The sequence below is a fragment of the Balaenoptera acutorostrata genome, chromosome 9 (assembly GCF_949987535.1).
Source record: "Balaenoptera acutorostrata chromosome 9, mBalAcu1.1, whole genome shotgun sequence".
NCBI classification, from domain to species: Eukaryota; Metazoa; Chordata; class Mammalia; order Artiodactyla; family Balaenopteridae; genus Balaenoptera; species Balaenoptera acutorostrata.
This window is the reverse complement of record NC_080072.1, coordinates 113,310,598-113,336,775: the sequence shown is the minus strand read 5'-3', so window position 1 is coordinate 113,336,775 and position 26,178 is coordinate 113,310,598.

The window sequence follows — 26,178 nt, the reverse complement described above, 5'->3', positions numbered from 1 at the left end:
TACTAGTCAGATATATTCTTGTGCGGTGAATAGGGGGTGTTGAGTCCAGTTCACTGAAAAAGGAATAGGTCTTGTCTCTTACATATTGGGTTTGTGGAACGGTATCTGAGCTAATTTGAAACCCTTGTTTTATGCATCACCCCACCTCACCTTTCCCGTTCAGCAGCCATAGTGTGTTTTCTAAACGTGTGACTCTGTTCTGTTTTGCAATTCAGTTCAAGTGTAGCGGTTTTTACATTCCCACTATAAGTCATATCTTATGATAAGTGTCTTTTTCTGTGTGACTTATTTCACTTAGAATCGTCGTACCTAAATCCACTCATCCTGCTGCTACTAGCCTTATGACGTTGATTTCATGGCTGAGTGATATTCCATTGTACATGAGGACCACAACTTCTTTATCCATTTTTCTCTTTCCTAGGATATTTAAGGTGTAATGAAGTGGGGGTTCTTGTCAACAGAGCAGCCCTAAACTTTGGGGTGCCTGTGTCTTGCTGATTTTTAGTTTTCCCAATTTATACGCCCATGAGTGGAAGTGCCCTATGCTCTCTAAGCTGTGTTTTTTAGATGTTTCAGAACACACCGTACACGTCTCCAGAGTGGCTGTTGGCAATTTACATCCCACCCATCAGCGTAGCAAGGCTCCCATTTCTCCATGGCCGGTCCTGCATTTCTGGTTTGGACACCTTTTTCCGCATGGCCCTTTTGCCCGCTGGGAAGCGAAACTTCTTTGGAGCGCTGATTTGCCTTTCCAGGTTGCTTGGTTGGCCAAAAAGGGCGTATGCGTTTTTTCCTGAATATATTCAGGAAAAAACGCATACGCCCTTTTTGGCCAAGGGCATCATTGTCCACGTTTTGCCGCTTTTCATGTGCTTTCAAGGGGATTCGAATCTACCTCCTGAAATCTGTTTCCTGCAATTCTGCCTTGCTTTCAAAGCCTCTTCGTTGCCTTCCCTTAATATATTTGTGGACGAGAGGTATCATTTAAAACTCTGCAGGTTTGTGAATTGCAGTGCCCCTGAGCTCCATTTTTCAACTCGCTTTTTTGGGAGCTGGCCGCAAAAGCGCAGGATTGCTTCAGGCCCTCTTCTGGTTCTGGGGGGCAGGCTGAGCTTGTGCTTAATTCTTCTTCCTGATGGGAAAATAGAGTGACCTGTGCCTGTCCCAACACCTAGAGCTAGTCTCTCATTGGTTCCCCCTCTTCCCGTTCATCCTCAGGACAAATTGCAACCTGTACGGAACAGGAGGTTAAAGGTGCTGATTCTCCAAGGAGGGAGATGGCTAGTAAATCGGCTGGAATGGCGAACCCGAGCCAAGGAGATGAGAAATGAGGTGCGTTTTAGAAACCTTTCCCGATCACACGGTGTACCATCTTCTGGGTTTCTCATGCATGTTTTCGATGTAGGAAGATGCACTTGAACCTGGAGATTTGGGACCCATGGGATGGGTACCATGCCGTATTACTTGAAAGGGTCTGCGTTGGCTCCCCCAACCTCACCGAACCTCTCAGCCCCAAGAGTGTCCACCCTTATGTCTCAATCAGCTGTGGGTGTAGATATGGTCAATCCAGGTTGCATCACAGCCCCTGAACGAATTTTGTAAGAATTTCTCTCTCTTTCACTGTCTTTGTTTCACTGGTTTTGAAAAGTAATTTATTTTTATAATGGGGTTTAGCTGCTTTTCACGGCTGTGTTTATGCCGCTTTACACCCCCTTGACTCACTTACAGAGAGATATCAATACATAGGTTTGAAGATTCTTACTAGTCAGATATATTCTTGTGCGGTGAATAGGAGGTGTTGAGTCCAGTACACTGAAAAAGGAATAGGTCTTGTCTGTTACATATTGGGTTTGTGGAACGGTATCTGAGCTAATTTGAAACCTTGTTTTATGCATCACCCCACCACACCTTTCCCGTTCAGCAGCCATAGTGTGTTTTCTAAACGTGTGACTCTGTTCTGTTTTGCAATTCACTTCAAGTGTAGCGGTTTTTACATTCCCTCTATAAGTGATATCTTATGATAAGTGTCTTTTTCTGTGTGACTTATTTCACTTAGAATCGTCGTACCTAATTCCACTCATCGTGCTGCTACTAGCCTTATGACGTTTATTTCATGGCTGAGTGATATTCCATTGTACATGAGGACCACAACTTCTTTATCCATTTTTCTCTTTCCTAGGATATTTAAGGTGTAATGAAGTGGGGGTTCTTGTCAACAGAGCAGCCCTAAACTTTGGGGTGCCTGTGTCTTGCTGATTTTTAGTTTTCCCAATTTATACGCCCATGAGTGGAAGTGCCCTATGCTCTCCAAGCTGTGTTTTTTAGATGTTTCAGAACACACCGTACACGTCTCCAGAGTGGCTGATGGCAATTTACATCCCACCCATCAGCGTATCAAGGCTCCCATTTCTCCATGGCCGGTCCTGCATTTCTGCTTTGGACACCTTTTTCCGCATGGCCCTTTTGCCCGCTGGGAAGCGAGACTTCTTTGGAGCGCTGATTTGCCTTTCCAGGTTGCTTGGTTGGCCAAAAAGGGCGTATGCGTTTTTTCCTGAATATATTCAGGAAAAAACGCATACGCCCTTTTTGGCCAAGGGCATTATTGTCCACGTTTGGCCGCTTTTCATGTGCTTTCAAGGGGATTCGAATCTACCTCCTGAAATCTGTTTCCTGCAATTCTGCCTTGCTTTCAAAGCCTCTTTGTTGCCTTCCCTTAATATATTTGTGGACGAGAGGTATCATTTAAAACTCTGCAGGTTTGTGAATTGCAGTGCCCCTGAGCTCCATTTTTCAACTCGCTTTTTTGGGAGCTGGCCGCAAAAGCGCAGGATTGCTTCAGGCCCTCTTCTGGTTCTGGGGGGCAGGCTGAGCTTGTGCTTAATTCTTCTTCCTGATGGGAAAATAGAGTGACATGTGTCTGTCCCAACACCTAGAGCTAGTCTCTCATTGGTTCCCCCTCTTCCCGTTCATCCTCAGGACAAATTGCAACCTGTACAGAACAGGAGGTTAAAGGTGCTGATTCTCCAAGGAGGGAGATGGCTAGTAAATCGGCTGGAATGGCGAACCCGAGCCAAGGAGATGAGAAATGAGGTGCGTTTTAGAAACCTTTCCCGATCACACGGTGTACCATTTTCTGGGTTTCTCATGCATGTTTTCGATGTAGGAAGATGCCCTTGAACCTGGAGATTTGGGACCCATGGGATGGGTACCATGCAGTATTGCTTGAAAGGGTCTGCGTTGGCTCACCCAACCTCACCGAACCTCTCAGCCCGAAGAGTGTCCACCCTTATGTCTCAATCAGCTGTGGGTCTAGATATGGTCAATCCAGGTTGCATCACAGCCCCTGAACGAATTTTGTAAGAATTTCTCTCTCTTTCACTGTCTTTGTTTCACTGGTTTTGAAAAGTAATTTATTTTTATAATGGGGTTTAGCTGCTTTTCACGGCTGTGTTTATGCCGCTTTACACCCCCTTGACTCACTTACAGAGAGATATCAATACATAGGTTTGAAGATTCTTACTAGTCAGATATATTCTTGTGCGGTGAATAGGGGGTGTTGAGTCCAGTTCACTGAAAAAGGAATAGGTCTTGTCTCTTACATATTGGGTTTGTGGAACGGTATCTGAGCTAATTTGAAACCCTTGTTTTATGCATCACCCCACCTCACCTTTCCCGTTCAGCAGCCATAGTGTGTTTTCTAAACGTGTGACTCTGTTCTGTTTTGCAATTCAGTTCAAGTGTAGCGGTTTTTACATTCCCTCTCTAAGTGATATCTTATGATAAGTGTCTTTTTCTGTGTGACTTATTTCACTTAGAATCGTCGTACCTAAATCCACTCATCCTGCTGCTACTAGCCTTATGACGTTGATTTCATGGCTGAGTGATATTCCATTGTACATGAGGACCACAACTTCTTTATCCATTTTTCTCTTTCCTAGGATATTTAAGGTGTAATGAAGTGGGGGTTCTTGTCAACAGAGCAGCCCTAAACTTTGGGGTGCCTGTGTCTTGCTGATTTTTAGTTTTCCCAATTTATACGCCCATGAGTGGAAGTGCCCTATGCTCTCCAAGCTGTGTTTTTTAGATGTTTCAGAACACACCGTACACGTCTCCAGAGTGGCTGTTGGCAATTTACATCCCACCCATCAGCGTAGCAAGGCTCCCATTTCTCCATGGCCGGTCCTGCATTTCTGGTTTGGACACCTTTTTCCGCATGGCCCTTTTGCCCGCTTGGAAGCGAGACTTCTTTGGAGCGCTGATTTGCCTTTCCAGGTTGCTGGTTGGCCAAAAAGGGCGTATGCGTTTTTTCCTGAATATATTCAGGAAAAAACGCATACGCCCTTTTTAGCCAAGGGCATCATTGTCCACGTTTTGCCGCTTTTCATGTGCTTTCAAGGGGATTCGAATCTACCTCCTGAAATCTGTTTCCTGCAATTCTGCCTTGCTTTCAAAGCCTCTTCGTTGCCTTCCCTTAATATATTTGTGGACGAGAGGTATCATTTAAAACTCTGCAGGTTTGTGAATTGCAGTGCCCCTGAGCTCCATTTTTCAACTCGCTTTTTTGGGAGCTGGCCGCAAAAGCGCAGGATTGCTTCAGGCCCTCTTCTGGTTCTGGGGGGCAGGCTGAGCTTGTGCTTAATTCTTCTTCCTGATGGGAAAATAGAGTGACCTGTGCCTGTCCCAACACCTAGAGCTAGTCTCTCATTGGTTCCCCCTCTTCCCGTTCATCCTCAGGACAAATTGCAACCTGTACGGAACAGGAGGTTAAAGGTGCTGATTCTCCAAGGAGGGAGATGGCTAGTAAATCGGCTGGAATGGCGAACCCGAGCCAAGGAGATGAGAAATGAGGTGCGTTTTAGAAACCTTTCCCGATCACACGGTGTACCATCTTCTGGGTTTCTCATGCATGTTTTCGATGTAGGAAGATGCACTTGAACCTTGAGATTTGGGACCCATGGGATGGGTACCATGCAGTATTACTTGAAAGGGTCTGCGTTGGCTCCCCCAACCTCACCGAACCTCTCAGCCCCAAGAGTGTCCACCCTTATGTCTCAATCAGCTGTGGGTCTAGATATGGTCAATCCAGGTTGCATCACAGCCCCTGAACGAATTTTGTAAGAATTTCTCTCTCTTTCACTGTCTTTGTTTCACTGGTTTTGAAAAGTAATTTATTTTTATAATGGGGTTTAGCTGCTTTTCACGGCTGTGTTTATGCCGCTTTACACCCCCTTGACTCACTTACAGAGAGATATCAATACATAGGTTTGAAGATTCTTACTAGTCAGATATATTCTTGTGCGGTGAATAGGAGGTGTTGAGTCCAGTTCACTGAAAAAGGAATAGGTCTTGTCTGTTACATATTGGGTTTGTGGAACGGTATCTGAGCTAATTTGAAACCTTGTTTTATGCATCACCCCACCACACCTTTCCCGTTCAGCAGCCATAGTGTGTTTTCTAAACGTGTGACTCTGTTCTGTTTTGCAATTCAGTTCAAGTGTAGCGGTTTTTACATTCCCTCTATAAGTGATATCTTATGATAAGTGTCTTTTTCTGTGTGACTTATTTCACTTAGAATCGTCGTACCTAAATCCACTCATCGTGCTGCTACTAGCCTTATGACGTTGATTTCATGGCTGAGTGATATTCCATTGTACATGAGGACCACAACTTCTTTATCCATTTTTCTCTTTCCTAGGATATTTAAGGTGTAATGAAGTGGGGGTTCTTGTCAAGAGAGCAGCCCTAAACTTTGGGGTGCCTGTGTCTTGCTGATTTTTAGTTTTCCCAATTTATACGCCCATGAGTGGAAGTGCCCTATGCTCTCCAAGCTGTGTTTTTTAGATGTTTCAGAACACACCGTACACGTCTCCAGAGTGGCTGTTGGCAATTTACATCCCACCCATCAGCGTAGCAAGGCTCCCATTTCTCCATGGCCGGTCCTGCATTTCTGCTTTGGACACCTTTTTCCGCATGGCCCTTTTGCCCGCTGGGAAGCGAGACTTCTTTGGAGCGCTGATTTGCATTTACAGGTTGCTTGGTTGGCCAAAAAGGGCGTATGCGTTTTTTCCTGAATATATTCAGGAAAAAACGCATACGCCCTTTTTGGCCAAGGGCATCATTGTCCACGTTTTGCCGCTTTTCATGTGCTTTCAAGGGGATTCGAATCTACCTCCTGAAATCTGTTTCCTGCAATTCTGCCTTGCTTTCAAAGCCTCTTCGTTGCCTTCCCTTAATATATTTGTGGACGAGAGGTATCATTTAAAACTCTGCAGGTTTGTGAATTGCAGTGCCCATGAGCTCCATTTTTCAACTCGCTTTTTTGGGAGCTGGCCGCAAAACGCAGGATTGCTTCAGGCCCTCTTCTGGTTCTGGGGGGCAGGCTGAGCTTGTGCTTAATTCTTCTTCCTGATGGGAAAATAGAGTAACCTGTGTCTGTCCCAACACCTAGAGCTAGTCTCTCATTGGTTCCCCCTCTTCCCGTTCATCCTCAGGACAAATTGCAACCTGTACGGAACAGGAGGTTAAAGGTGCTGATTCTCCAAGGAGGGAGATGGCTAGTAAATCGGCTGGAATGGCGAACCCGAGCCAAGGAGATGAGAAATGAGGTGCGTTTTAGAAACCTTTCCCGATCACACGGTGTACCATCTTCTGGGTTTCTCATGCATGTTTTCGATGTAGGAAGATGCCCTTGAACCTGGAGATTTGGGACCCATGGGATGGGTACCATGCAGTATTACTTGAAAGGGTCTGCGTTGGCTCACCCAACCTCACCGAACCTCTCAGCCCCAAGAGTGTCCACCCTTATGTCTCAATCAGCTGTGGGTCTAGATATGGTCAATCCAGGTTGCATCACAGCCCCTGAATGAGTTTTGTAAGAATTTCTCTCTCTTTCACTGTCTTTGTTTCACTGGTTTTGAAAAGTAATTTATTTTTATAATGGGATTTAGCTGCTTTTCACGGCTGTGTTTATGCCGCTTTACACCCCCTTGACTCACTTACAGAGAGATATCAATACATAGGTTTGAAGATTCTTACTAGTCAGATATATTCTTGTGCGGTGAATAGGGGGTGTTGAGTCCAGTTCACTGAAAAAGGAATAGGTCTTGTCTCTTACATATTTGGTTTGTGGAACGGTATCTGAGCTAATTTGAAACCCTTGTTTTATGCATCACCCCACCTCACCTTTCCCGTTCAGCAGCCATAGTGTGTTTTCTAAACGTGTGACTCTGTTCTGTTTTGCAATTCAGTTCAAGTGTAGCGGTTTTTACATTCCCTCTATAAGTCATATCTTATGATAAGTGTCTTTTTCTGTGTGACTTATTTCACTTAGAATCGTCGTACCTAAATCCACTCATCGTGCTGCTACTAGCCTTATGACGTTGATTTCATGGCTGAGTGATATTCCATTGTACATGAGGACCACAACTTCTTTATCCATTTTTCTCTTTCCTAGGATATTTAAGGTGTAATGAAGTGGGGGTTCTTGTCAACAGAGCAGCCCTAAACTTTGGGGTGCCTGTGTCTTGCTGATTTTTAGTTTTCCCAATTTATACGCCCATGAGTGGAAGTGCCCTATGCTCTCTAAGCTGTGTTTTTTAGATGTTTCAGAACACACCGTACACGTCTCCAGAGTGGCTGTTGGCAATTTACATCCCACCCATCAGCGTAGCAAGGCTCCCATTTCTCCATGGCCGGTCCTGCATTTCTGGTTTGGACACCTTTTTCCGCATGGCCCTTTTGCCCGCTGGGAAGCGAAACTTCTTTGGAGCGCTGATTTGCCTTTCCAGGTTGCTTGGTTGGCCAAAAAGGGCGTATGCGTTTTTTCCTGAATATATTCAGGAAAAAACGCATACGCCCTTTTTGGCCAAGGGCATCATTGTCCACGTTTGGCCGCTTTCATGTGCTTTCAAGGCGATTCGAATCTACCTCCTGAAATCTGTTTCCTGCAATTCTGCCTTGCTTTCAAAGCCTCTTCGTTGCCTTCCCTTAATATATTTTTGGACGAGAGGTATCATTTAAAACTCTGCAGGTTTGTGAATTGCAGTGCCCCTGAGCTCCATTTTTCAACTCGCTTTTTTGGGAGCTTGCCGCAAAAGCGCTGGATTGCTTCAGGCCCTCTTCTGGTTCTGGGGGGCAGGCTGAGCTTGTGCTTAATTCTTCTTCCTGATGGGAAAATAGAGTGACCTGTGCCTGTCCCAACACCTAGAGCTAGTCTCTCATTGGTTCCCCCTCTTCCCGTTCATCCTCAGGACAAATTGCAACCTGTACGGAACAGGAGGTTAAAGGTGCTGATTCTCCAAGGAGGGAGATGGCTAGTAAATCGGCTGGAATGGCGAACCAGAGCCAAGGAGATGAGAAATGAGGTGCGTTTTAGAAACCTTTCCCGATCACACGGTGTACCATCTTCTGGGTTTCTCATGCATGTTTTCGATGTAGGAAGATGCCCTTGAACCTGGAGTTTTGGGACCCATGGGATGGGTACCATGCAGTATTACTTGAAAGGGTCTGCGTTGGCTCACCCAACCTCACCGAACCTCGCAGCCCCAAGAGTGTCCACCCTTATGTCTCAATCAGCTGTGGGTCTAGATATGGTCAATCCAGGTTGCATCACAGCCCCTGAACGAATTTTGTAAGAATTTCTCTCTCTTTCACTGTCTTTGTTTCACTGGTTTTGAAAAGTAATTTATTTTTATAATGGGGTTTAGCTGCTTTTCACGGCTGTGTTTATGCTGCTTTACACCCCCTTGACTCACTTACAGAGAGATATCAATACATAGGTTTGAAGATTTTTACTAGTCAGATATATTCTTGTGCGGTGAATAGGGGGTGTTGAGTCCAGTTCACTGAAAAAGGAATAGGTGTTTTCTGTTACATATTGGGTTTGCGGAACGGTATCTGAGCTAATTTGAAACCCTTGTTTTATGCATCACCCCACCTCACCTTTCCCGTTCAGCAGCCATAGTGTGTTTCCTAAACGTGTGACTCTGTTCTGTTTTGTAATTCAGTTCAAGTGTAGCGGTTTTTACATTCCCTCTAGAAGTGATATCTTATGATAAGTGTCTTTTTCTGTGTGACTTTTTTCACTTAGAATCATCGTACCTAAATCCACTCATCGTGCTGCTACTAGCCTTATGACGTTGATTTCATGGCTGAGTGATATTCCATTGTACATGAGGACCACAACTTCTTTATCCATTTTTCTCTTTCCTAGGATATTTAAGGTGTAATGAAGTGGGGGTTCTTGTCAACAGAGCAGCCCTAAACTTTGGGGTGCCTGTGTCTTGCTGATTTTTAGTTTTCCCAATTTATACGCCCATGAGTGGAAGTGCCCTATGCTCTCCAAGCTGTGTTTTTTAGATGTTTCAGAACACACCGTACACGTCTCCAGAGTGGCTGTTGGCAATTTACATCCCACCCATCAGCGTAGCAAAGCTCCCATTTCTCCATGGCCGGTCCTGAATTTCTGCTTTGGACACTTTTTTCCGCATGGCCCTTTTGCCCGCTGGGAAGCGAGACTTCTTTGGAGCGCTGATTTGCCTTTCCAGGTTGCTTGGTTGGCCAAAAAGGGCGTATGCGTTTTTTCCTGAATATATTCAGGAAAAAACGCATACGCCCTTTTTGGCCAAGAGCATCATTGTCCACGTTTTGCCGCTTTTCATGTGCTTTCAAGGCGATTCGAATCTACCTCCTGAAATCTGTTTCCTGCAATTCTGCCTTGCTTTCAAAGCCTCTTCGTTGCCTTCCCTTAATATATTTGTGGACGAGAGGTATTATTGAAAACTCTGCAGGTTTGTGAATTGCAGTGCCCCTGAGCTCCATTTTTCAACTCGCTTTTTTGGGAGCTGGCCGCAAAAGCGCAGGATTGCTTCAGGCACTCTTCTGGTTCTGGGGGGCAGGCTGAGCTTGTGCTTAATTCTTCTTCCTGATGGGAAAATAGAGTGACCTGTGCCTGTCCCAACACCTAGAGCTAGTCTCTCATTGGTTCCCCCTCTTCCCCTTCATCCTCAGGACAAATTGCAACCTGTACGGAACAGGAGGTTAAAGGTGCTGATTCTCCAAGGAGGGAGATGGCTAGTAAATCGGCTGGAATGGCGAACCCGAGCCAAGGAGATGAGAAATGAGGTGCGTTTTAGAAACCTTTCCCGATCACACGGTGTACCATCTTCTGGGTTTCTCATGCATGTTTTCGATGTTGGAAGATGCCCTTGAACCTGGAGATTTGGGACCCATGGGATGGGTACCATGCAGTATTACTTGAAAGGGTCTGCGTTGGCTCACCCAACCTCAACGAACCTCTCAGCCCCAAGAGTGTCCACCCTTATGTCTCAATCAGCTGTGGGTCTAGATATGGTCAATCCAGGTTGCATCACAGCCCCTGAACGAATTTTGTAAGAATTTCTCTCTCTTTCACTGTCTTTGTTTCACTGGTTTTGAAAAGTAGTTTATTTTTATAATGGGGTTTAGCTGCTTTTCACGGCTGTGTTTATGCCGCTTTACACCCCCTTGACTCACTTACAGAGAGATATCAATACATAGGTTTGAAGATTCTTACTAGTCAGATATATTCTTGTGCGGTGAATAGGGGGTGTTGAGTCCAGTTCACTGAAAAAGGAATAGGTGTTGTCTGTTACATATTGGGTTTGTGGAACGGTATCTGAGCTAATTTGAAACCCTTGTTTTATGCATCACCCCACCTCACCTTTCCCGTTCAGCAGCCATAGTGTGTTTTCTAAACGTGTGACTCTGTTCTTTTTTGCAATTCAGTTCAAGTGTAGCGGTTTTTACATTCCCTCTATAAATGATATCTTATGATAAGTGTCTTTTTCTGTGTGACTTATTTCACTTAGAATCGTCGTACCTAAATCCACTCATCCTGCAGCTACTAGCCTTATGACGTTGATTTCATGGCTGAGTGATATTCCATTGTACATGAGGACCACAACTTCTTTATCCATTTTTCTCTTTCCTAGGATATTTAAGGTGTAATGAAGTGGGGGTTCTTGTCAACAGAGCAGCCCTAAACTTTGGGGTGCCTGTGTCTTGCTGATTTTTAGTTTTCCCAACTTATACGCCCATGAGTGGAAGTACCCTATGCTCTCCAAGCTGTGTTTTTTAGATGTTTCAGAACACACCGTACACTTCTCCAGAGTGGCTGTTGGCAATTTACATCCCACCCATCAGCGTAGCAAGGCTCCCATTTCTCCATGGCCGGTCCTGCATTTCTGGTTTGGACACCTTTTTCCGCATGGCCCTTTTGCCCGCTGGGAAGCGAGACTTCTTTGGAGCGCTGATTTTCCTTTCCAGGTGGCTTGGTTGGCCAAAAAGGGCGTATGCGTTTTTTCCTGAATATGTTCAGGAAAAAACGCATACGCCCTTTTTGGCCAAGGGCATCATTGTCCACGTTTTGCCGCTTTTCATGTGCTTTCAAGGCGATTCGAATCTATCTCCTGAAATCTGTTTCCTGCAATTCTGCCTTGCTTTCAAAGCCTCTTCGTTGCCTTCCCTTAATATATTTGTGGACGAGAGGTATCATTTAAAACTCTGCAAGTTTGTGAATTGCAGTGCCCCTGAGCTCCATTTTTCAACTCGCTTTTTTGGGAGCTGGCCGCAAAAGCGCAGGATTGCTTCAGGCCCTCTTCTGGTTCTGGGGGGCAGGCTGAGCTTGTGCTTAATTCTTCTTCCTGATGGGAAAATAGAGTGACCTGTGCCTGTCCCAACACCTAGAGCTAGTCTCTCATTGGTTCCCCCTCTTCCCGTTCATCCTCAGGACAAATTGCAACCTGTACGGAACAGGAGGTTAAAGGTGATGATTCTCCAAGGAGGGAGATGGCTAGTAAATCGGCTGGAATGGCGAACCCGAGCCAAGGAGATGAGAAATGAGGTGCGTTGTAGAAACCTTTCCCGATCACACGGTGTACCATCTTCTGGGTTTCTCATGCATGTTTTCGATGTAGGAAGATGCCCTTGAACCTGGAGATTTGGGACCCATGGGATGGGTACCATGCAGTATTACTTGAAAGGGTCTGCGTTGGCTCACCCAACCTCACCGAACCTCTCAGCCCGAAGAGTGTCCACCCTTATGTCTCAATCAGCTGTGGGTCTAGATATGGTCAATCCAGGTTGCATCACAGGCCCTGAACGAATTTTGTAAGAATTTCTCTCTCTTTCACTGTCTTTGTTTCACTGGTTTTGAAAAGTAATTTATTTTTATAATGGGGTTTAGCTGCTTTTCACGGCTGTGTTTATGCCGCTTTACACCCCCTTGACTCACTTACAGAGAGATATCAATACATAGGTTTGAAGATTCTTACTAGTCAGATATATTCTTGTGCGGTGAATAGGGGGTGTTGAGTCCAGTTCACTGAAAAAGGAATAGGTCTTGTCTGTTACATATTGGGTTTGTGGAACGGTATCTGAGCTAATTTGAAACCTTGTTTTATGCATCACCCCACCACACCTTTCCCGTTCAGCAGCCATAGTGTGTTTTCTAAACGTGTGACTCTGTTCTGTTTTGCAATTCAGTTCAAGTGTAGCGGTTTTTACATTCCCTCTATAAGTGATATCTTATGATAAGTGTCTTTTTCTGTGTGACTTATTTCACTTAGAATCGTCGTACCTAAATCCACTCATCGTGCTGCTACGAGCATTATGACGTGGATTTCATGGCTGAGTGATATTCCATTGTACATGAGGACCACAACTTCTTTATCCATTTTTCTCTTTCCTAGGATATTTAAGGTGTAATGAAGTGTGGGTTCTTGTCAACAGAGCAGCCCTAAACTTTGGGGTGCCTGTGTCTTGCTGATTTTTAGTTTTCCCAATTTATACGCCCATGAGTGGAAGTGCCCTATGCTCTCCAAGCTGTGTTTTTTAGATGTTTCAGAACACACCGTACACTTCTCCAAAGTCGCTGTTGGCAATTTACATCCCACCCATCAGCGTAGCAAGGCTCCCATTTCTCCATGGCCGGTCCTGCATTTCTGGTTTGGACACCTTTTTCCGCATGGCCCTTTTGCCCGCTGGGAAGCGAGACTTCTTTGGAGCGCTGATTTGCCTTTCCAGGTTGCTTGGTTGGCCAAAAAGGGCGTATGCGTTTTTTCCTGAATATATTCAGGAAAAAACGCATACGCCCTTTTTGGCAAAGGGCATCATTATCCACGTTTTGCCGCTTTTCGTGTGCTTTCAAGGGGATTCGAATCTACCTCCTGAAATCTGTTTCCTGCAATTCTGCCTTGCTTTCAAAGCCTCTTCGTTGCCTTCCCTTAATATATTTGTGGACGAGAGGTATCATTTAAAACTCTGCAGGTTTGTGAATTGCAGTGCCCCTGAGCTCCATTTTTCAACTCGCTTTTTTGGGATCTGGCCGCAAAAGCGCAGGATTGCTTCAGGCCCTCTTCTGGTTCTGGGGGGCAGGCTGAGCTTGTGCTTAATTCTTCTTCCTGATGGGAAAATAGAGTGACCTGTGCCTGTCCCAACACCTAGAGCTAGTCTCTCATTGGTTCCCCCTCTTCCCGTTCATCCTCAGGACAAATTGCAACCTGTACAGAACAGGAGGTTAAAGGTGCTGATTCTCCAAGGAGGGAGATGGCTAGTAAATCGGCTGGAATGGCGAACCCGAGCCAAGGAGATGAGAAATGAGGTGCGTTTTAGAAACCTTTCCCGATCACACGGTGTACCATCTTCTGGGTTTCTCATGCATGTTTTCGATGTAGGAAGATGCCCTTGAACCTGGAGATTTGGGACCCATGGGATGGGTACCATGCAGTATTACTTGAAAGGGTCTGCGTTGGCTCACCCAACCTCACCGAACCTCTCAGCCCCAAGAGTGTCCACCCTTATGTCTCAATCAGCTGTGGGTCTAGATATGGTCAATCCAGGTTGCATCACAGCCCCTGAACGAATTTTGTAAGAATTTCTCTCTCTTTCACTGTCTTTGTTTCACTGGTTTTGAAAAGTAATTTATTTTTATAATGGGATTTAGCTGCTTTTCACGGCTGTGTTTATGCCGCTTTACACCCCCTTGACTCACTTACAGAGAGATATCAATACATAGGTTTGAAGATTCTTACTAGTCAGATATATTCTTGTGCGGTGAATAGGGGGTGTTGAGTCCAGTTCACTGAAAAAGGAATAGGTCTTGTCTCTTACATATTGGGTTTGTGGAACGGTATCTGAGCTAATTTGAAACCCTTGTTTTATGCATCACCCCACCTCACCTTTCCCGTTCAGCAGCCATAGTGTGTTTTCTAAACGTGTGACTCTGTTCTGTTTTGCAATTCAGTTCAAGTGTAGCGGTTTTTACATTCCCACTATAAGTCATATCTTATGATAAGTGTCTTTTTCTGTGTGACTTATTTCACTTAGAATCGTCGTACCTAAATCCACTCATCCTGCTGCTACTAGCCTTATGACGTTGATTTCATGGCTGAGTGATATTCCATTGTACATGAGGACCACAACTTCTTTATCCATTTTTCTCTTTCCTAGGATATTTAAGGTGTAATGAAGTGGGGGTTCTTGTCAACAGAGCAGCCCTAAACTTTGGGGTGCCTGTGTCTTGCTGATTTTTAGTTTTCCCAATTTATACGCCCATGAGTGGAAGTGCCCTATGCTCTCTAAGCTGTGTTTTTTAGATGTTTCAGAACACACCGTACACGTCTCCAGAGTGGCTGTTGGCAATTTACATCCCACCCATCAGCGTAGCAAGGCTCCCATTTCTCCATGGCCGGTCCTGCATTTCTGGTTTGGACACCTTTTTCCGCATGGCCCTTTTGCCCGCTGGGAAGCGAAACTTCTTTGGAGCGCTGATTTGCCTTTCCAGGTTGCTTGGTTGGCCAAAAAGGGCGTATGCGTTTTTTCCTGAATATATTCAGGAAAAAACGCATACGCCCTTTTTGGCCAAGGGCATCATTGTCCACGTTTTGCCGCTTTTCATGTGCTTTCAAGGGGATTCGAATCTACCTCCTGAAATCTGTTTCCTGCAATTCTGCCTTGCTTTCAAAGCCTCTTCGTTGCCTTCCCTTAATATATTTGTGGACGAGAGGTATCATTTAAAACTCTGCAGGTTTGTGAATTGCAGTGCCCCTGAGCTCCATTTTTCAACTCGCTTTTTTGGGAGCTGGCCGCAAAAGCGCAGGATTGCTTCAGGCCCTCTTCTGGTTCTGGGGGGCAGGCTGAGCTTGTGCTTAATTCTTCTTCCTGATGGGAAAATAGAGTGACCTGTGCCTGTCCCAACACCTAGAGCTAGTCTCTCATTGGTTCCCCCTCTTCCCGTTCATCCTCAGGACAAATTGCAACCTGTACGGAACAGGAGGTTAAAGGTGCTGATTCTCCAAGGAGGGAGATGGCTAGTAAATCGGCTGGAATGGCGAACCCGAGCCAAGGAGATGAGAAATGAGGTGCGTTTTAGAAACCTTTCCCGATCACACGGTGTACCATCTTCTGGGTTTCTCATGCATGTTTTCGATGTAGGAAGATGCACTTGAACCTGGAGATTTGGGACCCATGGGATGGGTACCATGCCGTATTACTTGAAAGGGTCTGCGTTGGCTCCCCCAACCTCACCGAACCTCTCAGCCCCAAGAGTGTCCACCCTTATGTCTCAATCAGCTGTGGGTGTAGATATGGTCAATCCAGGTTGCATCACAGCCCCTGAACGAATTTTGTAAGAATTTCTCTCTCTTTCACTGTCTTTGTTTCACTGGTTTTGAAAAGTAATTTATTTTTATAATGGGGTTTAGCTGCTTTTCACGGCTGTGTTTATGCCGCTTTACACCCCCTTGACTCACTTACAGAGAGATATCAATACATAGGTTTGAAGATTCTTACTAGTCAGATATATTCTTGTGCGGTGAATAGGAGGTGTTGAGTCCAGTACACTGAAAAAGGAATAGGTCTTGTCTGTTACATATTGGGTTTGTGGAACGGTATCTGAGCTAATTTGAAACCTTGTTTTATGCATCACCCCACCACACCTTTCCCGTTCAGCAGCCATAGTGTGTTTTCTAAACGTGTGACTCTGTTCTGTTTTGCAATTCACTTCAAGTGTAGCGGTTTTTACATTCCCTCTATAAGTGATATCTTATGATAAGTGTCTTTTTCTGTGTGACTTATTTCACTTAGAATCGTCGTACCTAATTCCACTCATCGTGCTGCTACTAGCCTTATGACGTTGATTTCATGGCTGAGTGATATTCCATTGTACATGAGGACCACAACTTCTTTATCCATTTTTCTCTTTCCTAGGATATTTAAGGTGTAATGAAGTGGGGGTTCTTGTCAACAGAGCAGCCCTAAACTTTGGGGTGCCTGTGTCTTGCTGATTTTTAGTTTTCCCAATTTATACGCCCATGAGTGGAAGTGCCCTATGCTCTCCAAGCTGTGTTTTTTAGATGTTTCAGAACACACCGTACACGTCTCCAGAGTGGCTGTTGGCAATTTACATCCCACCCATCAGCGTAGCAAGGCTCCCATTTCTCCATGGCCGGTCCTGCATTTCTGCTTTGGACACCTTTTTCCGCATGGCCCTTTTGCCCGCTGGGAAGCGAGACTTCTTTGGAGCGCTGATTTGCCTTTCCAGGTTGCTTGGTTGGCCAAAAAGGGCGTATGCGTTTTTTCCTGAATATATTCAGGAAAAAACGCATACGCCCTTTTTGGCCAAGGGCATTATTGTCCACGTTTGGCCGCTTTTCATGTGCTTTCAAGGGGATTCGAATCTACCTCCTGAAATCTGTTTCCTGCAATTCTGCCTTGCTTTCAAAGCCTCTTTGTTGCCTTCCCTTAATATATTTGTGGACGAGAGGTATCATTTAAAACTCTGCAGGTTTGTGAATTGCAGTGCCCCTGAGCTCCATTTTTCAACTCGCTTTTTTGGGAGCTGGCCGCAAAAGCGCAGGATTGCTTCAGGCCCTCTTCTGGTTCTGGGGGGCAGGCTGAGCTTGTGCTTAATTCTTCTTCCTGATGGGAAAATAGAGTGACATGTGTCTGTCCCAACACCTAGAGCTAGTCTCTCATTGGTTCCCCCTCTTCCCGTTCATCCTCAGGACAAATTGCAACCTGTACAGAACAGGAGGTTAAAGGTGCTGATTCTCCAAGGAGGGAGATGGCTAGTAAATCGGCTGGAATGGCGAACCCGAGCCAAGGAGATGAGAAATGAGGTGCGTTTTAGAAACCTTTCCCGATCACACGGTGTACCATCTTCTGGGTTTCTCATGCATGTTTTCGATGTAGGAAGATGCCCTTGAACCTGGAGATTTGGGACCCATGGGATGGGTACCATGCAGTATTACTTGAAAGGGTCTGCGTTGGCTCACCCAACCTCACCGAACCTCTCAGCCCGAAGAGTGTCCACCCTTATGTCTCAATCAGCTGTGGGTCTAGATATGGTCAATCCAGGTTGCATCACAGGCCCTGAACGAATTTTGTAAGAATTTCTCTCTCTTTCACTGTCTTTGTTTCACTGGTTTTGAAAAGTAATTTATTTTTATAATGGGGTTTAGCTGCTTTTCACGGCTGTGTTTATGCCGCTTTACACCCCCTTGACTCACTTACAGAGAGATATCAATACATAGGTTTGAAGATTCTTACTAGTCAGATATATTCTTGTGCGGTGAATAGGGGGTGTTGAGTCCAGTTCACTGAAAAAGGAATAGGTCTTGTCTCTTACATATTGGGTTTGTGGAACGGTATCTGAGCTAATTTGAAACCCTTGTTTTATGCATCACCCCACCTCACCTTTCCCGTTCAGCAGCCATAGTGTGTTTTCTAAACGTGTGACTCTGTTCTGTTTTGCAATTCAGTTCAAGTGTAGCGGTTTTTACATTCCCTCTCTAAGTGATATCTTATGATAAGTGTCTTTTTCTGTGTGACTTATTTCACTTAGAATCGTCGTACCTAAATCCACTCATCCTGCTGCTACTAGCCTTATGACGTTGATTTCATGGCTGAGTGATATTCCATTGTACATGAGGACCACAACTTCTTTATCCATTTTTCTCTTTCCTAGGATATTTAAGGTGTAATGAAGTGGGGGTTCTTGTCAACAGAGAAGCCCTAAACTGTGGGGTGCCTGTGTCTTGCTGATTTTTAGTTTTCCCAATTTATACGCCCATGAGTGGAAGTGCCCTATGCTCTCCAAGCTGTGTTTTTTAGATGTTTCAGAACACACCGTACACGTCTCCAGAGTGGCTGTTGGCAATTTACATCCCACCCATCAGCGTAGCAAGGCTCCCATTTCTCCATGGCCGGTCCTGCATTTCTGGTTTGGACACCTTTTTCCGCATGGCCCTTTTGCCCGCTGGGAAGCGAGACTTCTTTGGAGCGCTGATTTGCCTTTCCAGGTTGCTTGGTTGGCCAAAAAGGGCGTATGCGTTTTTTCCTGAATATATTCAGGAAAAAACGCATGCGCCCTTTTTGGCCAAGGGCATCATTGTCCACGTTTTGCCGCTTTTCATGTGCTTTCAAGGGGATTCGAATCTACCTCCTGAAATCTGTTTCCTGCAATTCTGCCTTGCTTTCAAAGCCTCTTCGTTGCCTTCCCTTAATATATTTGTGGACGAGAGGTATCATTTAAAACTCTGCAGGTTTGTGAATTGCAGTGCCCCTGAGCTCCATTTTTCAACTCGCTTTTTTGGGAGCTGGCCGCAAAAGCGCAGGATTGCTTCAGGCCCTCTTCTGGTTCTGGGGGGCAGGCTGAGCTTGTGCTTAATTCTTCTTCCTGATGGGAAAATAGAGTGACCTGTGCCTGTCCCAACACCTAGAGCTAGTCTCTCATTGGTTCCCCCTCTTCCCGTTCATCCTCAGGACAAATTGCAACCTGTACGGAACAGGAGGTTAAAGGTGCTGATTCTCCAAGGAGGGAGATGGCTAGTAAATCGGCTGGAATGGCGAACCCGAGCCAAGGAGATGAGAAATGAGGTGCGTTGTAGAAACCTTTCCCGATCACACGGTGTACCATCTTCTGGGTTTCTCATGCATGTTTTCGATGTAGGAAGATGCACTTGAACCTGGAGATTTGGGACCCATGGGATGGGTACCATGCAGTATTACTTGAAAGGGTCTGCGTTGGCTCCCCCAACCTCACCGAACCTCTCAGCCCCAAGAGTGTCCACCCTTATGTCTCAATCAGCTGTGGGTCTAGATATGGTCAATCCAGGTTGCATCACAGCCCCTGAACGAATTTTGTAAGAATTTCTCTCTCTTTCACTGTCTTTGTTTCACTGGTTTTGAAAAGTAATTTATTTTTATAATGGGGTTTAGCTGCTTTTCACGGCTGTGTTTATGCCGCTTTACACCCCCTTGACTCACTTACAGAGAGATATCAATACATAGGTTTGAAGATTCTTACTAGTCAGATATATTCTTGTGCGGTGAATAGGAGGTGTTGAGTCCAGTTCACTGAAAAAGGAATAGGTCTTGTCTGTTACATATTGGGTTTGTGGAACGGTATCTGAGCTAATTTGAAACCTTGTTTTATGCATCACCCCACCACACCTTTCCCGTTCAGCAGCCATAGTGTGTTTTCTAAACGTGTGACTCTGTTCTGTTTTGCAATTCAGTTCAAGTGTAGCGGTTTTTACATTCCCTCTATAAGTGATATCTTATGATAAGTGTCTTTTTCTGTGTGACTTATTTCACTTAGAATCGTCGTACCTAAATCCACTCATCGTGCTGCTACTAGCCTTATGACGTTGATTTCATGGCTGAGTGATATTCCATTGTACATGAGGACCACAACTTCTTTATCCATTTTTCTCTTTCCTAGGATATTTAAGGTGTAATGAAGTGGGGGTTCTTGTCAACAGAGCAGCCCTAAACTTTGGGGTGCCTGTGTCTTGCTGATTTTTAGTTTTCCCAATTTATACGCCCATGAGTGGAAGTGCCCTATGCTCTCCAAGCTGTGTTTTTTAGATGTTTCAGAACACACCGTACACGTCTCCAGAGTGGCTGTTGGCAATTTACATCCCACCCATCAGCGTAGCAAGGCTCCCATTTCTCCATGGCCGGTCCTGCATTTCTGCTTTGGACACCTTTTTCCGCATGGCCCTTTTGCCCGCTGGGAAGCGAGACTTCTTTGGAGCGCTGATTTGCATTTACAGGTTGCTTGGTTGGCCAAAAAGGGCGTATGCGTTTTTTCCTGAATATATTCAGGAAAAAACGCATACGCCCTTTTTGGCCAAGGGCATCATTGTCCACGTTTGGCCGCTTTTCATGTGCTTTCAAGGGGATTCGAATCTACCTCCTGAAATCTGTTTCCTGCAATTCTGCCTTGCTTTCAAAGCCTCTTCGTTGCCTTCCCTTAATATATTTGTGGACGAGAGGTATCATTTAAAACTCTGCAGGTTTGTGAATTGCAGTGCCCATGAGCTCCATTTTTCAACTCGCTTTTTTGGGAGCTGGCCGCAAAAGCGCAGGATTGCTTCAGGCCCTCTTCTGGTTCTGGGGGGCAGGCTGAGCTTGTGCTTAATTCTTCTTCCTGATGGGAAAATAGAGTAACCTGTGTCTGTCCCAACACCTAGAGCTAGTCTCTCATTGGTTCCCCCTCTTCCCGTTCATCCTCAGGACAAATTGCAACCTGTACGGAACAGGAGGTTAAAGGTGCTGATTCTCCAAGGAGGGAGATGGCTAGTAAATCGGCTGGAATGGCGAACCCGAGCCAAGGAGATGAGAAATGAGGTGCGTTTTAGAAACCTTTCCCGATCACACGGTGTACCATCTTCTGGGTTTCTCATGCATGTTTTCGATGTAGGAAGATGCCCTTGAACCTGGAGATTTGGGACCCATGGGATGGGTACCATGCAGTATTACTTGAAAGGGTCTGCGTTGGCTCACCCAACCTCACCGAACCTCTCAGCCCCAAGAGTGTCCACCCTTATGTCTCAATCAGCTGTGGGTCTAGATATGGTCAATCCAGGTTGCATCACAGCCCCTGAATGAGTTTTGTAAGAATTTCTCTCTCTTTCACTGTCTTTGTTTCACTGGTTTTGAAAAGTAATTTATTTTTATAATGGGATTTAGCTGCTTTTCACGGCTGTGTTTATGCCGCTTTACACCCCCTTGACTCACTTACAGAGAGATATCAATACATAGGTTTGAAGATTCTTACTAGTCAGATATATTCTTGTGCGGTGAATAGGGGGTGTTGAGTCCAGTTCACTGAAAAAGGAATAGGTCTTGTCTCTTACATATTGGGTTTGTGGAACGGTATCTGAGCTAATTTGAAACCCTTGTTTTATGCATCACCCCACCTCACCTTTCCCGTTCAGCAGCCATAGTGTGTTTTCTAAACGTGTGACTCTGTTCTGTTTTGCAATTCAGTTCAAGTGTAGCGGTTTTTACATTCCCTCTATAAGTCATATCTTATGATAAGTGTCTTTTTCTGTGTGACTTATTTCACTTAGAATCGTCGTACCTAAATCCACTCATCGTGCTGCTACTAGCCTTATGACGTTGATTTCATGGCTGAGTGATATTCCATTGTACATGAGGACCACAACTTCTTTATCCATTTTTCTCTTTCCTAGGATATTTAAGGTGTAATGAAGTGGGGGTTCTTGTCAACAGAGCAGCCCTAAACTTTGGGGTGCCTGTGTCTTGCTGATTTTTAGTTTTCCCAATTTATACGCCCATGAGTGGAAGTGCCCTATGCTCTCTAAGCTGTGTTTTTTAGATGTTTCAGAACACACCGTACACGTCTCCAGAGTGGCTGTTGGCAATTTACATCCCACCCATCAGCGTAGCAAGGCTCCCATTTCTCCATGGCCGGTCCTGCATTTCTGGTTTGGACACCTTTTTCCGCATGGCCCTTTTGCCCGCTGGGAAGCGAAACTTCTTTGGAGCGCTGATTTGCCTTTCCAGGTTGCTTGGTTGGCCAAAAAGGGCGTATGCGTTTTTTCCTGAATATATTCAGGAAAAAACGCATACGCCCTTTTTGGCCAAGGGCATCATTGTCCACGTTTGGCCGCTTTCATGTGCTTTCAAGGCGATTCGAATCTACCTCCTGAAATCTGTTTCCTGCAATTCTGCCTTGCTTTCAAAGCCTCTTCGTTGCCTTCCCTTAATATATTTTTGGACGAGAGGTATCATTTAAAACTCTGCAGGTTTGTGAATTGCAGTGCCCCTGAGCTCCATTTTTCAACTCGCTTTTTTGGGAGCTGGCCGCAAAAGCGCTGGATTGCTTCAGGCCCTCTTCTGGTTCTGGGGGGCAGGCTGAGCTTGTGCTTAATTCTTCTTCCTGATGGGAAAATAGAGTGACCTGTGCCTGTCCCAACACCTAGAGCTAGTCTCTCATTGGTTCCCCCTCTTCCCGTTCATCCTCAGGACAAATTGCAACCTGTACGGAACAGGAGGTTAAAGGTGCTGATTCTCCAAGGAGGGAGATGGCTAGTAAATCGGCTGGAATGGCGAACCCGAGCCAAGGAGATGAGAAATGAGGTGCGTTGTAGAAACCTTTCCCGATCACACGGTGTACCATCTTCTGGGTTTCTCATGCATGTTTTCGATGTAGGAAGATGCACTTGAACCTGGAGATTTGGGACCCATGGGATGGGTACCATGCAGTATTACTTGAAAGGGTCTGCGTTGGCTCCCCCAACCTCACCGAACCTCTCAGCCCCAAGAGTGTCCACCCTTATGTCTCAATCAGCTGTGGGTCTAGATATGGTCAATCCAGGTTGCATCACAGCCCCTGAACGAATTTTGTAAGAATTTCTCTCTCTTTCACTGTCTTTGTTTCACTGGTTTTGAAAAGTAATTTATTTTTATAATGGGGTTTAGCTGCTTTTCACGGCTGTGTTTATGCCGCTTTACACCCCCTTGACTCACTTACAGAGAGATATCAATACATAGGTTTGAAGATTCTTACTAGTCAGATATATTCTTGTGCGGTGAATAGGAGGTGTTGAGTCCAGTTCACTGAAAAAGGAATAGGTCTTGTCTGTTACATATTGGGTTTGTGGAACGGTATCTGAGCTAATTTGAAACCTTGTTTTATGCATCACCCCACCACACCTTTCCCGTTCAGCAGCCATAGTGTGTTTTCTAAACGTGTGACTCTGTTCTGTTTTGCAATTCAGTTCAAGTGTAGCGGTTTTTACATTCCCTCTATAAGTGATATCTTATGATAAGTGTCTTTTTCTGTGTGACTTATTTCACTTAGAATCGTCGTACCTAAATCCACTCATCGTGCTGCTACTAGCCTTATGACGTTGATTTCATGGCTGAGTGATATTCCATTGTACATGAGGACCACAACTTCTTTATCCATTTTTCTCTTTCCTAGGATATTTAAGGTGTAATGAAGTGGGGGTTCTTGTCAACAGAGCAGCCCTAAACTTTGGGGTGCCTGTGTCTTGCTGATTTTTAGTTTTCCCAATTTATACGCCCATGAGTGGAAGTGCCCTATGCTCTCCAAGCTGTGTTTTTTAGATGTTTCAGAACACACCGTACACGTCTCCAGAGTGGCTGTTGGCAATTTACATCCCACCCATCAGCGTAGCAAGGCTCCCATTTCTCCATGGCCGGTCCTGCATTTCTGCTTTGGACACCTTTTTCCGCATGGCCCTTTTGCCCGCTGGGAAGCGAGACTTCTTTGGAGCGCTGATTTGCATTTACAGGTTGCTTGGTTGGCCAAAAAGGGCGTATGCGTTTTTTCCTGAATATATTCAGGAAAAAACGCATACGCCCTTTTTGGCCAAGGGCATCATTGTCCACGTTTGGCCGCTTTTCATGTGCTTTCAAGGGGATTCGAATCTACCTCCTGAAATCTGTTTCCTGCAATTCTGCCTTGCTTTCAAAGCCTCTTCGTTGCCTTCCCTTAATATATTTGTGGACGAGAGGTATCATTTAAAACTCTGCAGGTTTGTGAATTGCAGTGCCCATGAGCTCCATTTTTCAACTCGCTTTTTTGGGAGCTGGCCGCAAAAGCGCAGGATTGCTTCAGGCCCTCTTCTGGTTCTGGGGGGCAGGCTGAGCTTGTGCTTAATTCTTCTTCCTGATGGGAAAATAGAGTAACCTGTGTCTGTCCCAACACCTAGAGCTAGTCTCTCATTGGTTCCCCCTCTTCCCGTTCATCCTCAGGACAAATTGCAACCTGTACGGAACAGGAGGTTAAAGGTGCTGATTCTCCAAGGAGGGAGATGGCTAGTAAATCGGCTGGAATGGCGAACCCGAGCCAAGGAGATGAGAAATGAGGTGCGTTTTAGAAACCTTTCCCGATCACACGGTGTACCATCTTCTGGGTTTCTCATGCATGTTTTCGATGTAGGAAGATGCCCTTGAACCTGGAGATTTGGGACCCATGGGATGGGTACCATGCAGTATTACTTGAAAGGGTCTGCGTTGGCTCACCCAACCTCACCGAACCTCTCAGCCCCAAGAGTGTCCACCCTTATGTCTCAATCAGCTGTGGGTCTAGATATGGTCAATCCAGGTTGCATCACAGCCCCTGAATGAGTTTTGTAAGAATTTCTCTCTCTTTCACTGTCTTTGTTTCACTGGTTTTGAAAAGTAATTTATTTTTATAATGGGATTTAGCTGCTTTTCACGGCTGTGTTTATGCCGCTTTACACCCCCTTGACTCACTTACAGAGAGATATCAATACATAGGTTTGAAGATTCTTACTAGTCAGATATATTCTTGTGCGGTGAATAGGGGGTGTTGAGTCCAGTTCACTGAAAAAGGAATAGGTCTTGTCTCTTACATATTGGGTTTGTGGAACGGTATCTGAGCTAATTTGAAACCCTTGTTTTATGCATCACCCCACCTCACCTTTCCCGTTCAGCAGCCATAGTGTGTTTTCTAAACGTGTGACTCTGTTCTGTTTTGCAATTCAGTTCAAGTGTAGCGGTTTTTACATTCCCTCTATAAGTCATATCTTATGATAAGTGTCTTTTTCTGTGTGACTTATTTCACTTAGAATCGTCGTACCTAAATCCACTCATCGTGCTGCTACTAGCCTTATGACGTTGATTTCATGGCTGAGTGATATTCCATTGTACATGAGGACCACAACTTCTTTATCCATTTTTCTCTTTCCTAGGATATTTAAGGTGTAATGAAGTGGGGGTTCTTGTCAACAGAGCAGCCCTAAACTTTGGGGTGCCTGTGTCTTGCTGATTTTTAGTTTTCCCAATTTATACGCCCATGAGTGGAAGTGCCCTATGCTCTCTAAGCTGTGTTTTTTAGATGTTTCAGAACACACCGTACACGTCTCCAGAGTGGCTGTTGGCAATTTACATCCCACCCATCAGCGTAGCAAGGCTCCCATTTCTCCATGGCCGGTCCTGCATTTCTGGTTTGGACACCTTTTTCCGCATGGCCCTTTTGCCCGCTGGGAAGCGAGACTTCTTTGGAGCGCTGATTTGCCTTTCCAGGTTGCTTGGTTGGCCAAAAAGGGCGTATGCGTTTTTTCCTGAATATATTCAGGAAAAAACGCATACGCCCTTTTTGGCCAAGGGCATCATTGTCCACGTTTGGCCGCTTTCATGTGCTTTCAAGGCGATTCGAATCTACCTCCTGAAATCTGTTTCCTGCAATTCTGCCTTGCTTTCAAAGCCTCTTCGTTGCCTTCCCTTAATATATTTTTGGACGAGAGGTATCATTTAAAACTCTGCAGGTTTGTGAATTGCAGTGCCCCTGAGCTCCATTTTTCAACTCGCTTTTTTGGGAGCTGGCCGCAAAAGCGCTGGATTGCTTCAGGCCCTCTTCTGGTTCTGGGGGGCAGGCTGAGCTTGTGCTTAATTCTTCTTCCTGATGGGAAAATAGAGTGACCTGTGCCTGTCCCAACACCTAGAGCTAGTCTCTCATTGGTTCCCCCTCTTCCCGTTCATCCTCAGGACAAATTGCAACCTGTACGGAACAGGAGGTTAAAGGTGCTGATTCTCCAAGGAGGGAGATGGCTAGTAAATCGGCTGGAATGGCGAACCCGAGCCAAGGAGATGAGAAATGAGGTGCGTTTTAGAAACCTTTCCCGATCACACGGTGTACCATCTTCTGGGTTTCTCATGCATGTTTTCGATGTAGGAAGATGCCCTTGAACCTGGAGTTTTGGGTCCCATGGGATGGGTACCATGCAGTATTACTTGAAAGGGTCTGCGTTGGCTCACCCAACCTCACCGAACCTCGCAGCCCCAAGAGTGTCCACCCTTATGTCTCAATCAGCTGTGGGTCTAGATATGGTC